At 40.0% G+C, this 14,484-nt stretch overlaps 1 protein-coding gene across 1 annotated transcript in view; it reads left to right on the plus strand.

The window, feature by feature from the left end:
* LOC311184215 (ankyrin repeat domain-containing protein 26-like) overlaps positions 1 to 14,484 on the plus strand; it is a gene marked incomplete at both ends in the record, with an annotated part of 60,666 nt that overhangs the window by 18,496 nt on the left and 27,686 nt on the right.

A 14,484-nucleotide genomic window follows, 5' to 3' on the forward strand; every position in this document is an offset into this window, starting at 1 on the left:
ACCTGTGACCACAACCCCCAGTTGTCTGTCTCCACCAACTTCTGGCTTATACATGAATCTTTTTGTTGTCCTTTCTGGTGTGGTCTGGTCCTTTCTGGTGTGGTCCTTTCTGGTGTGGTCTGGTCTGAGACGTGTTCCAGTTTTGCCCCAGACATGGTTCCCTGGGTGCAGTTCCAATGTGGTTCAGCCTTTGGATCATCCTAAAGGCCTGCTCTGAGGCCATCTTTGACTTTCCAGAATTTTTTATCTCCTCTATTGATCTTTTTATATTTTGCAACCCTGTTCTTTTCTTTTTTGGTCATTCATTTTATTTCTCATCTGAGTCATCTGTTTTTCTGAATTTTGTTTTTAACTTTACAGAGTTATCTCTTGGACTTGTTTTCTGCATTTTCTACTATTTCTTTGAATGTCTTCATCATGACAGTGTTTAATTCTGTACCAAGAGGAGAATAAAATCTTCCATGTCTTTGTGGTTCGATTATGGAGAGTTAATTGTTCTTTATCTATAGTGACATATTCCCTTGAGGTCTCAAGCTGTGCCACGTGTTGTTTTTTTTTTTTTTTTTTGTCTGCCCATTTTGCTGTTTTAGATGTCCCTATTTTTTTAAAGCACCTGAAACAGTTGCATAAATATTTGCACTACTTCTGCTTTTCCATCAAGTGGCACGGTGGTTTTATTTAATTTTAATTATTATTTATTTATTTATTGGTCTTTCTCAACTTCCTTAGGCCAGGAGGCCTAATCTTGAATACTGAGTGAGGGGTTAAGGGAGGGCCCAGGAGGGACCATTATTGTTTGAAATGTGTCGTGGGGGAGGCACTGGATTGTTCTTGTGTCACTGCCCATGCCCCTCCTCTCTGGGCTTCAGACCAGAGTCTGCAGGCTGCGCGCTGTCAGTGCGCTTCAAGAGGTCAGTACCAGTCCTGAGGGGTGGGGAAGGCTGAGTGCTGCCCAGTGCACTATGGTCCTTATTCTTTCTACCGGGAACCTGGTTTGACAGGAGTGGCCTGGCTCCTCTGTATATGTTTCCCATCAGTCAAAGGTGTGCACTTCCACACCATTCAGGTCTCCCTGCCCCAGACCACAACTCGAGGAGATGCCCTCCTTGCACCTCTTATTTAATGAAACATGAGTCTCTTCAGGTGCAGTCCATGCTGGTCGCCAATATCCAAGAGCTGCTCCAGTTTCACCCCAAGTCACAGGACCCTCCAGATTTATTGCCTCTCTGTATAACTTTCAAATTATCCCCCTAAGAGTAATGCAACAGACCTCTTAAGACACCATCTTGATGGAATTCCTGCCTAGCCAACTGATAGCTGATGTATAATTAGAATAAAAATTGATCCAGTTCTGGTTCCTATTATGCTAAATCCTGTTAATTATAAAGTAAGAAATTCAGTCATATTGATGAGTAAAATTTTGCTGCCTAAGTATATGATCAGGCTTATTTACTTTGTGTATTTTTGTATACTTCAGTTGGGGAGATAATATCAACAGTCTGTCATTTTGATTTTTATCTTAATTTTCAAGGTGACTATATCCTGACAATATCAATGATACATGGTAATACCAGGTTCAGATGATACCTTTTAAAAAAATTATTAACTCATTTGTATAGCAGTTTTAGGTTTATAGCAAAATTGGGCATAAAGTGCAGAGTTCCCACATGTCCCAGATCCCCATGCATGCACAGCCTCCCTCATTGTTGACATCCTGCACCAGAGGTACATTTGTTACAACTCCTGAGCTTACACTGATTGGTTCATTATTATCACCCAGAGTCTGTGTTTACCTTAGGATTCACTCCTGGTGTTGTGAATTCTGTAGGTGTGTGCATTATGACAATGTATAGTGACATATCCAATAATTGTAGTGTTATGCAGAATAGCTTCATGGCCGTAAAATCCTCTGTGCTCTGCCTACTCATCCCTCCATTTTCCTAATCTCTGGCGACCACTGATCTTTTTTACTGTCTCCATAGCTTTGCCTTTTGCAGAATGTCTTGTGGAATCCTACCGTGGCCATCTTTTTGAATGTTTAAAAAGTTAAAATCCAAGGAAGTTGAATGTAGTTTTTAAGATATTCTTTGTCCTTTATGGTTTTTGCTGTTGTTCATCAGCATAGTATCTGATAAAATATACCTTATAAGCTGGAAAAGCATGCTTTCTGTTGACATTTGTCACATAATGAGGAGGGTTGAGAAAAATGGCATCATGCACTACTGCACAGCATTAACTGGACCATCCTGGTCTATGAGGTGGGTACAGAAAAAGATCCTACCAATGGAAGGAGACAGTTTGAACAGGTTGCAATTAATAAAACTACAATCACAAAGTCCATACCTATCTTGCACTTGGAAGTAAAACTAGAGAATCTATTTCCTCTTTTGCCCTGCTACAAAATAAGTGACTGTAAACCGAACTTCCTTGTGATAGGGCGTTTCATCCTAAACTGAGCAGTCTCTACTAAAGAGGTGAAGTTGTGTTGTGTCTCAGCAAGATTATTATACTTCCTCTAACTACTAATAGAGGACAGCCACAAAAATCATGTTATTTAAGTTTGACATTGGCAATGTATGGCACTGTATGCTGGTTCTGCTAGTGATACCATTTCATGTTAGTTTCATTTCATTGTTAACAGCAGTTCATGTGTAGGTACCAAATTTTGGTAAATGATTTCAAGTTTCATGCATTTGATAAATATAAAAGGGCAAGGTCATAAGAGTTTTTAACACATTAATTACATACTGATAGTAGAATGCTCACTCTAGTATAATCTCCAGGTGTGGTTCCAAAGACATGCATTTTAGCAAAACATCAGATTTACACTTGTATTTTAATACTCTGTGTTTTTCTGTTATTGATTTAAAATGTATTTTACTTTTGTCTTTACTAGTGGATGAGAGTTCTGAAGAAGATTCTTTAAGCAGGTACGAGTTTATTGGTTAAAAATACTATTTGTTAACTAAGTGCAGAGAAAAGGAACTAATATTTGTTGAGTGTTTTACCCTGACTACACGCTGTATTATGTGATTAACAACTTATCTCATATAGTAATCTCCATAGTTTTGCAAAGTAGCTGTGCTGCTATAGCTCTTTTTTTTGCTAACTAGGTAACTGTGGTTCCGGAATCTTGATTGGCTCATGATTCCATTGTTTACAAAGGTACTGACCCATGAGTTGACAGTCATCCTGCTCTCTCAAAAATCCATTGTCTTTCAGTGTAGATTGACATGTACTTGTGTAGCATTGGCACTGGAGAGAGATCTAAATCAGATCAGCTGAGAAAGTTAACTTTAGTTTGTGTTAACTTTGCTTTACAGTTCTTCTAAGAAACCTGGTTTGTCCAAGCATTTGACCTAAATAATTTGACAGTTGCAGTGTCAAATTACCTTGTTGTTACCTTCAAAAGTTTTAAGGCAGATCTCAGACGCTATAGCCAGAACTTTAGAACTATGTACGCAAGCCCTAATCAGCCAAGTCTTCTTAGGTATAAAGAGTGATACCTTACACTCCTTCAGATGGATTGTCTTACTGTAAATGAAGAATAGCTGTGGTCTCTCTGTGGTCTCTGGAACGGAATAAGCAGGGAAGTGGCATGTTTCAAGAGGAACGACACTGGGTTGGAGAGTGATAAGGGACTTAGAAAAGAGATGTGAATATTAGGGTTTATAGCAACTCAGATAAATTACAGGAACAATGGACACAGTATGTTGGAAGTTGTGTAGAAAGGCACATGAAGTGGAGGGCTCAGGGTTACCCTCAACAGGCTACTTCTAGTTTGTTTAATTGAAGGAACCAGCAAACTTTAAGGTGTTTGTTGAAATATATAATAACTTGAGCCATTTGTTACAGTAAATACAATGTGATATCCTCTCCCTCCACCTTAGGTTATAGAGGGTAGCTTAGATCCCTTCAAAAATTAGGAGACTTGATATTACTGAACTACGTAAGTCAGGACTTTTGGTAAAAACAAAGAATTCTCAGACTTTGCCAATATATGGGCTGTCACTTTTTGTGTGGGAACTAAGAATGTGATTTTACTGAATATTTTACATGTTTGGAGAGGTAGAATAAGAAACAGAAAACTGAAAACTTTTTTTAAAAAAATGGAGATCAAGTTTAAATTTTATCAAGAAACTTAATATTTAGATAACCTACTTTTACTTGAATTTTTTAATACATAAATTAAATCACTCATATTTAGTCAGTATTTTACCTCTTGAGGCTTTCCAGCAAACCTGGTATTGATGATTCATGGCCTACATCAGACGATGAAGACTTAGATTTTGAAACCAAGGTAAAGTGTTCTTTTGTGAAAGTAATTTTCTTGCTCTTAATTTAGTTTCTCTTTATTATCTGAGTGTTGCTTTCATTCGTGAATCACTGCCCAACAAGGCAGCTTCTTTTTTTTTTTTTTTTTTTCATTTTTGCAACTGAATTTATACAATCATTTGTCTTCATCTTTTGGACAAACAAAATAGGAACTACTTACATTGTTTTCCATTCCAGCCCATCTATATAAAATACTGCTCAGAAGTAAATTCTCATTGTCCCCTACAATTAAAAATTCACACAAGTATAAATCAGACAAGCACATTTTGAATTATAATAAATAATAAATTTAAATTTTATAGTGTTAGTTTTTTTTCAATACTACTTTTAAGCTACTTACAGTTTTTAATTTTGGTTATCCTGATAAAGAAAATAATCTAATTGATATCATAGTATTTGTTTAGTAATAAGTTATAGATAAAGGAAATAACATTTGGAAATATTATTGTGATATTATATTTATTTTATACAATTTGATACTTGCTATTCTTAAAGCTGTTATTTTTTTTCCATAGACTGTCCCGAAACTGAACTTTGCCAAGCTAATGTCTGCTTCTCAGCAATGCAGGAAAAACAGTAAGCCATTTGAAGACTATTTTTGTGTTATTCACTGATTTGAAAATATAGATATTCTTATGTACTCTTTACTTTGTTTTTACTATAGTACAAGCCAAATGTGCCGTCATGAGACCAGAAAGTAGATCCTTATTTGAGGATAACAATTCTGAGAGTGAAAATGAAGATGTAGTTGAAACCCTTTCTAAGCCATCAATTAAAGTCCAGGACTTTTCTCATCCTGCCTTTCCATCACCTGAGCCTCTCAAGTCTTTAGCAGTCCTGGATCGTACAAAAGTAAGTCATTTTGTTCTGTTTTTAAAACTCCCCCCCCCCCATGCTTGTGTACATAACATTCCCCTGATCCTTACCGTGATGGAAAGAATCCTAGAAAGAAATTTAATTCCTTGAGATTATAATAGAGCACAGAATAACCAAAGAGAGATGTGGATTGATGAGGAAACAATTCTTAAGTATACTATTGTGGACAGAAAAAATGAGAAAGCAACTAGGAATAAGAGCTAGATGAATAGGAAGATGAGAAGGATGAAGGGGAGAATTCATGTGAGAATAAGATAAATATGAAGATTGGATAAGACAGTGAGATGAGAAAGATTATTAGTAAAACATGACAGAAATGTGGGATTAAGTGAAAGCAGGAACTCTATCATAAAATATATAGAAATTATTTTATTTTATTATTATTTTTTAAAAGATTTATTTATTTATACAAGAACCGGGGTACGGGCCAGATGTACGGGAGGGAGAGAGGATTCACCAGAGACAGAGTGGGGAGCACAAGAGACAGACTAATTGAAATATACTGCTGAGGGGATCAGCGGGTGAGACAGGAGCGGTCTGAGGCACCAGGTGGGTATTTCCCCGGCCGGCAGGGATCGAACCCTCACTGCAGAGGCTGTGGGCAGCTCCATAGCGCTGCGCCCAACCTCCGGCGCCACCAGGGAGGCACCGATAGAAATTATTTATTTTATTTTATTTTTTTTTAATAATAAATTTTATTTTTATATTCCCCATACAATTGCAGCCCCCCCATTCTGACCCCAATCCCTCCCCTCCCACCCCCGCCCCCCTAAAAATGTCTCTGGTTCATAGTTTTTTGCTGATTTTGATTTTCACTTTCTTATAGTTATTCATTTTCCTGGTCCCTTATTTAAGTTTTCTAGATTCCTGCTATGAGTGAGACCATACGGTATTTTTCTTTTTCTTTTTGGCTTATTTCGATGAGCATGATCCCTTCCAGCGCCATCCATGTTGCTGCAAATTGCATGGGTTTATCTTTTTTGAATGCTGAGTAATATTCCATGGTATATATGTACCACATCTTCTTGATCCAGTCATCTATTTTTGGGCATTTGGGTTGTTTCCAAAGCTTAGCTATTGTAAACAGTGCTGCTATAAACATAGGGGTGCAGGTGTTCTTTGGAATGGATGCTTCTGTGTCCTTTGGGTAAATACCCAGGAGTGGAATTGCTGGATCATATGGAAGCTCTATGTTTAGTAGGTCCAGAAATCTCCACACAGCTCTCCACAGTGGTTGGACCAGTTTGCACTCCCACCAACAGTGCAGAAGAGTTCCTTTTTCTCCACACCCTCGCCAACATTTGTTGTTGCTAGTTTTTTTTTTTTAATATGTGCCATTCTCACTGGTGTAAGATGGTATCTCATGGTAGTTTTGATTTGCATTTCCCTGATGACAAGTGATGTTGAACATTTTTTCATATGCCTGTTGGCCATTTGCATTTCCTCTTCAGAGAAGTTTCTTTTTAGCTCTTCTGCCCATTTTTTGACTGGATTATTTTCTTTGTTGTTGTTGAGTCTCATCAGCTCTTTGCAGATTTTTGTGATCAGTCCTTTATCATTAGTGTTGGGTGCAAAAATGTTCTCCCAGTTGGTGGGGTTTCTCTTTGTTTTTGTTATTGTCTCTTTTGCTGTGCAGGAGCTCTTTAATTTGATGTAGTCCCAGCTGTTTATCTTTGCCTTTACTATCACTGCTTTGGGTGATGTGTCTGTAAAGATGTCTTTGATGTGCAAATCACGTGGTGTTTCGCCTATGTTTCCTTCTATATATTTTATGGCTTCAGGTCTTATGTCTAGTTCTTTAATCCATTTTGAGTTGATTTTTGTGTATGGTGTGAGGTAGTGATCAAGCTTCATTCTTTTGCATGTAGCGACCCAGTTTTCCCAGCACCATTTATTGAACAAACTTTCTTTGCTCCAATGCATAGTCTTTGCTCCTTTGTCAAAGATTAGTTGACCATAAATCTGTGTTTTTATTTCTGGATTTTCTATTCGATTCCATTGGTCTGTATGTCTGTTCTTGTTCCAATACCATGCAGTTTTGATGATTATGGCTTTGTAGTATAGTTTGAAGTCTGGGAGTGTGATGCCTCCATTCCCTTCTTTTTTTTTCAGGAGAGCTTTGGCTATTCGGGGTTTTTTGTGATTCTATATGAATTTCATCAATAATTGTTCTATTTCTTTGAAGAATGACACTGAAATTTTGATTGGAATAGCATTGAATCTGTATATTGCTTTTGGAAGGATGGCCATTTTAATAATGTTAATTCTTCCAATCCATGAGCAGGGGATGTCTTTCCATTTCTTTGTGTCTTCTTCTATTTCTTTTAACAGTGTTTTATAGTTTTCTTTGTATAGGTCCTTTACCTCTTTTGTTAGATTTATTCCCAAATATTTGATTTTTTTTGTTTCAATAAAAAAAGGGATGGTTTTTTTTGATTTCTTCTTCAGATTTATTGTTTGTGTATAGGAAGGCTACTGACTTTTGCATGTTGATTTTGTATCCTGCCACTTTACTGAACTGATTGATGAGTTGAATTCGTTTTTCTGTGGAGTTTTTGTGGTTCTCTATGTATATTATCACATTATCTGCAAATAGTGATAGTTTGACTTCTTCTTTTCCTATTTGGATTCCTTGGATGTCTTTCTCTTGTCTTATTGCTCTGGCTAGGACTTCCAGTATTATATTGAAAAGCAGTGGTGAAAGTGGACATCCTTGTCTTGTTCCAGATCTTAATGGAATTGCTTTCAGCTTTTCATCATTGAGAATGATACTGGCTGTTGGCTTGTCATAGATGGCCTTTATGATGTTGAGGTATGTTCCTTGTATCCCAAGAATTTCAAGGGCTTTTATCATGAATGGGTGTTGCACTTTGTCGAAAGCTTTCTCAGCATCTATTGATATTATCATATGGTTTTTATATTTCTTTTTGTTGATGTGTTGGATAACATTGATTGATTTTCGGATGTTAAACCATCCTTTTATCCCTGGAATGAATCCTACTTGGTCGTGGTGAATTATCTCATGGATACATTGTTGGATTCTGATAGCTAAAATTTTATTGAGGATTTTTGCATCAGTGTTCATTAGGGAGATTGGCCTATAGTTTTCCTTTTTTGTGTTGTCCTTGTTCGGTTTTGGTATTAGTGTAATGTTGGCTTCATAGAACGTGTTTGGTATTGTCCTTTCCTTCTCAATTTTTTGGAAGAGTTTGTGAAGGATAGGCACCAATTCATCTCTGAATGTTTGGTAGAATTCATTTCTAAATCCATCAGGTCCTGGGCTTTTGTTTTTGGGGAGGTTTTGGATTACCATTTCAATTTCGCTGCTTGTAATTGGTCTGTTTAGGTGTTCTATTTCTTCTTTATCTAGCTTTGGGTGATTGTAGAGTTGTAGGAATTTGTCCATTTCCTCTAGATTGTTAAACTTGTTTCCGTATAACTTTTCATAGTAGTTACTGATTATTCTTTTGATTTCTGCTGTGTCCGTTGTGATTTCTCCTCTTTCATTGATGATCCTGTTTATTTGTGCTTTCTCCCTTTTTTCCTTTGTGAGCCTGGTTAGGGGTTTGTCTATTTTATTGATTTTTTCAAAGAACCAGCTCTTGGTTTCATTGATCTTTTGGATTGATTTTTAGTTTCAATTTCATTTATTTCTGCTTTGGTTTTTATTATTTCTTTTCTTCTACTGGTTTTGGGTTTTTTTGTTGTTCTTTTTTAGATCTTTGAGCTTCGAGATTAGGTTGTTTCTTTGAGTTCTTTCTTGTTTCTTGATGTGAGCTTCTATTGCTATATATTTTCCTCTTATTACTGCTTTTGCTGCGTCCCATACATTTAGGATATTGGTGTCCTCCTCGTCGTTCAATTCAAAGAATTTTTTAATTTCTTCTTTGATCTCCTCATTAGTCCAGTGGTCTTCCAGTAGTGTGGTTTTTAATCTCCATGAGGTAGGAAAGTTCCTTGCCTTCTTTTTATGGTTTATTTCTAGTTTGATGCCTTCATGGTCAGAAAAGATGGTTGATATGATTTCAATCTTGGTGTATCTGTTGATGTTTGTCTTGTGCCCCAGTATGTGATCGATCCTGGAGAATGATCTGTGTGCGCTTGAGAAAAATGTGTACTCCGTTTTTTTGGGGTTTAGTGTTCTATAGATGTCTGTTAAGCCCAATTGCTCTAGGTCCTTATTTAGAGCTTTGGTTTCTTTACTTATTTTTTGTCTTGTTGATCTATCCATTGTTTTTTATTTATTTATTTATTTATTTATTTATTTATTATATTTGTTTGTTTGTTTTGTTTATACATGCACTGGGTACAGTCAGAAGCGTGGGAGGGTGAGAGAATTCACCAGAGCCAGAGTGGGGAGCAGAGCAGGCAGAAGGACTGAAGTACACTGCTGAGGGGAGCAGCGGGTGGCAGGAGAGGTCTGCGCTCCATGTGGGATCCTCCTCCGGTGGCCGGGGAGCAGCCGGGGATCGAACCGGCGCCGCAGAGGCCGCGGGCAGCTTCGCAACCCAGCGCTCAACCGCTGCGCCACCGGGGAGGCCCTTTTTTTTTTTTTTTTTTTTTTAAAGATTTATTTATTTATTTATACAAGCACTGGGTACAGTCAGAAGCGCGGGAGGGTGAGAGAATTCACCAGAGCCAGGACGGGGAGCAGAGCAGGCAGAAGGACCGAAGTACACTGCTGAGGGGAGCAGCGGGCGGCAGGAGAGTTCTGCGCGCCATGTGGGACCCTCCTCTGGTGGCCGGGGAGCAGCCGGGGATTGAACCGGCGCTGCAGAGGCTGCGGGCAGCTTCACAACCCAGCGCCCAACCACTGCGCCACCAGGGAGACCCTCTATCCATTGTTGATAGTGGTGTGTTGAAGTCTCCCACTACGTATGTGTTTTCTATGATGTCTGTTTTCAGAGAGGACAACAGTTGTCTGATATATTTTGGTGCTCCTTCGTTTGGTTAGTATATGTTAATGAGTGTTATTTCTTCTTGAAGTATTGTCCCCTTGATCATAATGTAGTGACCATTGGGGTCTCTTTTTATCTTTTTGAGTTTGAAATCTGTTTTATCTGATATAAGTATAGGTGTTCCTGCTTTCTTTTTTGGTCCATTTGCTTGTAGGATTGTTTTCCATCCTTTAACTTTGTGCCTATTTTTATCTTTTGTAGCTAAATGTGTTTCCTGGAGACAGCAAAAGGTTGGGTTTTGTTTCTTAATCCAGGCTGCAACTCTGTGTCTTTTTATTGAAGAGTTTAGTCCATTTACATTTAGAGTTAATATTGATATGTTAGCATCTGTATTTACCATTGTGTTTGTCTTTCCTTTGATTTTATTTATTTATTCTTTTAATAACTTTTTTTTTTTTTTTTTGGCCTTCTTTCGTTGTTATTCGTCCCTCTGAGGTTCTGGCTTTAGGGTTCCTTGTAGTATTTTTTGGAGTGGGGGTTTAGTCGTAATGAAATTCCAGAGTTTCTGTTTGTCTGGAAGGTCCTTATTCTTTCTTCATAGAGGAAGGAGAGCTTTGCGGGATAGAGTATTCTTGGTTGGCATCTGTTTTCTTGGAGTCTGTTGACTATGCCCCTCCACTCTCTCCTTGCCCGTAGTGTTTCTTCAGAGGAGACTGATGTCAGCCTGATTGGTTTTCCTTTGAATGTTATCTGTTTCTTCCGTCTTGTCAGCTTCATTATTTTTTCCTTGTCCTGGATTCTTGGGAGCTTTACTATTATGTTCTTGCTGTATTTTTCCTTTCTTCGTAGAAGTTTGGTGTTCTTCTTGCTTCTTGTATATCAATTTTCAGCTCCTTCTTCACATTTGGGAAGTTCTCTTCAATTATCTCCTGGAATATTTTCTCTGTTCCTACATCTGTCTCCTCTCCTTCTGGAATTCCTATAACTCTTACATTTCCTTTCCTCATGGAGTCAGATAGTTCCCGAATTCTTTCTTCGTTCTTTTTCCTTCGTACTTCTCTTTCCTTTTCTGTTTTGGTTCTTTTTAATCTGTGTCTTCAAGAGTACTTATTCGTTCTTCCATTTCATCTATTCTGCTTTCATTGCTTTTCCCAGAGTTCTTTAGTTCCTCCATTAATTCTTTGATCTCCTGTGTTTCTGTTACTTCCCTCTTTAGGGACTCAATTTCATTCTTCTGATCGTTGATTATTTTTCTCATATCATTGTTTTCCTTTATGACTTCTGTCACTTTTTTAATCATGGCAATTTTAAATTCTCTTTCTGGAAGTCTCAGAAGTTCTTCCAAATTACTGTCGTTGTAATCTCGGGGGTGGTTTTCTTTTTGTGGAGTGCTTTTTTCTTGAGGAGTTGTTAGGTTGCGTGTGGTTCTTCTACTCCCTACTGTCTGTTTTCTAATTTGTCATATGCATTGGGACACTGTGTTGCTCGGACTGGCTGGCATCTTGGGTGAACTTCTCCGCTCCCCTCTGGCTCCTCCAGGAGCCATCTTTGGCTTCTGAGGGAGCTTTCTGCTGGTTTCAGGCAGTCTTTACTAAAGAAATGACCCTGTTCTAAAATGGCGACGCGGGACTCAGTCCCTGCGCATCCAGTCTCAGGCACACTCTTCTGTGTGCCCGGTCTGCCCGGCCGTGGGTGCCTGTTCCCTCTGTGGGCTCAGACTGCTGGTCGGAAGGGGCCTGGCAGGGGCTAACTTCCCAGCTGGCCACTGTCTCCTCCGGGAGCCTTCTGCCCTTTTCAAGCAGTCTTAAGAAATTTCCCTGTTCTATGGGGTGTTAGTAACTTTTTTTTTCTGGTCACTAGGTGGCACCAGAGATCTCTCCTATTGTCCTTGGGGGGCTGTTTTTCGCCCCCCCCCCACCTCGTGGGACAGGGAACAGAGCAGGAATGGTAGAGTAAACCTCAACGGCTTTGGGGTGCTGTGTCTGCCTTGTGCCCCACTGTGGTGGAGAACCCACGCCCCGAATTTCATGCCCCGGGTCTCGGTTCCAAAGCCTCAGGTCCAGGACACGGGCTGTAGCCCAGTTCAGTGGCGCGGGAATGGCGCCTTTTGCACCCCGCTCCCGTGCCTGGGTGCCTGGTTCCTGCTTACTCAGTGAGGGACTTTCACCTCAGTGAGGGCCTCCCGGTGTCTCCCTGCAAGCCTAGGTCGCAGGCCCGGGGACCTGGGCCGCCATGATCCGGATCCGCATTTGCTTTTCAAGTGCGCCAAGCGTGCTGCTTTTCCACACAAGCTTACCGGCCAGCCAGGGCTGTGTGCGCGTCTCCAGAGTCTGTTGTTCTCTAATGGCGGCTGGAGCTGTTCGCTCACGGCGAATCCTGCAGGGTTCTCCACAGCTCCCGTTCACGGGCTGTGGTGGCTGAAATAGTTCCTTTCCACTCACAGTCCCGCTTGATGCGTAGTTTGTTCTTGTTGGTCGTTTTAGTTTGTTGTTTTCCTCCTCTCTGCTGGTCGGAGAGTGCCGACTCTGTGGGCGGGGGAGGGGAGCAGGGTTCTGCGCTTTCCTCCCTTCTAGTCCTCTTTTATGGCAACTTTCTTCTTCGGGTAGTTTGCTGGAGTCATCTGTTTATCTTCCGTGTCCCAGTTCTCACTGGGACCTGCCGCTTTTCCTCCCTATTAACTTTTTTTAATCTTTTACTAATAATTTAATGTGTATTATTCCACATCATAATTTTTTTTCAAAGATTTATTTATTTTTATACAAGAACTGGGGTACCGGCCAGAGGCACGGGAGGGTGAGAGGATTCACCAGATAGAGAGCGGGGTGTAGAACAGTCAGACAGACTGAAAAGCACTGCTAAGGGGAGCAGTGGGTGAGACAGGAGAGGTCTGCCATGCCATGTGGGAATCTCCCTGGCTGGCCGGGAAGGAAACCCGCACTGCAGCACTTCACCCACTGCGCCACCAGGGAAGCCCCTCCTCATCATAATTTTAATGGCCATATGGAAGTCCAGCATATGGAAGCCTCATTATTTATTTAAAAACTTGAATTTCAATTTTTAAAAATTCTCTCTCTTACTAAATGGTAGAAGGAATGTCTTTTATATAAGTATTTCTCTTTCTACTAATATTTTACTTTGAATGAATTCTTTAATATACTATTAAGAATAAGCACTTTTAAAAAATGTTTGTGGAAACAAAGGAATTGACAAAACGAAACCAAGAGCCTAGAACTATGAATTAGAAGCCTCCTAGACTGCAGACTGGAGGCTCCTAGAAGTGGGGAAGGTGGGAGTATGCACAAAGTCGGGGGGGGGGGCCCACTAGCGTCTGCTAGTGATGATGTACATCTGAGGAGGTGTGAACCTGTTCCCCTGAATTGTATACAGTGCTTTAAACCAGTGCTACATCAAATTTTCAATCTGTTCTTAAGAAACTTTATATTAGGGCCTCCCTGGTGGCACAGCAGGTTGAGCACTGCGCTGTGAAGCTGTCCACAGCCTCTGCAGTGCGTGTTCAATTCCCTACCGGCTAGGGAGAAACCCACATGGTGCAGCAGACCTCTCCTGCCTCGCCTGCTGCTCCACTCACCAGTGTCTTTGGTCCGTCTGCCTGTTCTGCTCCCCACTCTGTCTCTGGTGAATTCTCTCACCCTCCTGTGCCTCTGACTGTACCCCAGTCCTTGTATAAATAAATAAATCTTTAAAAAAAGAAACTATATTAATTTGCATTTCCATCAATAGAGTATGAAGTGGCCATTTTTCTCAAGACACAGTTTTTTTTAAATGTATACAGTTTTATTGTTATAAACATGGGAAAAAAGTAAAAAGTAGAAGGTGATTACTGATTATTTACATAGCCCTCCTACATAGAAAATAAATTTAAAGATCTGTCTTGAGAGCACATATGAAACAAGATATATTGAAAGTGTTGCAAGTGAGATGTAAAAAGTGCAGGGAGGAGACAATAGACTCCTTAGCTGGGGCGTGCAGTCTCTGCGGAGCTGTGATGGTGTAAAAGATACCTGCAGACACTCTTTTACACTCCATCATTTTGTGCAGCTTAACTTTTTTCTAGTGAATTTATAAACTTGCTTATGAACAACCATGTCTCTATTTGTTTTTTTAAGATTATTTATTTATGCAAGCACTGGTTATAGTCAGAAGCGCAGGAAGATGAGAGAATTCACCAGAGCCAGAGCGAGGAAGAGAACAGGCAGACTGACGAAATACACTGCTGAGGGGAGCAGCGGCGTGGCAGGAGTGGTCTACACGCCATGTGGGACCCTCACTGGCGGCCAGGGATTGAACTGGCACTGTAGAGGCTGCGGGCAGCTTCGCAGCCCAGCACTTAACCGCTGCACCACCAGGGAGGCCC

This window comes from Talpa europaea (genome assembly GCF_964194135.1).
Source record: "Talpa europaea genome assembly, chromosome: 14".
Lineage (NCBI taxonomy): Eukaryota > Metazoa > Chordata > Mammalia > Eulipotyphla > Talpidae > Talpa > Talpa europaea.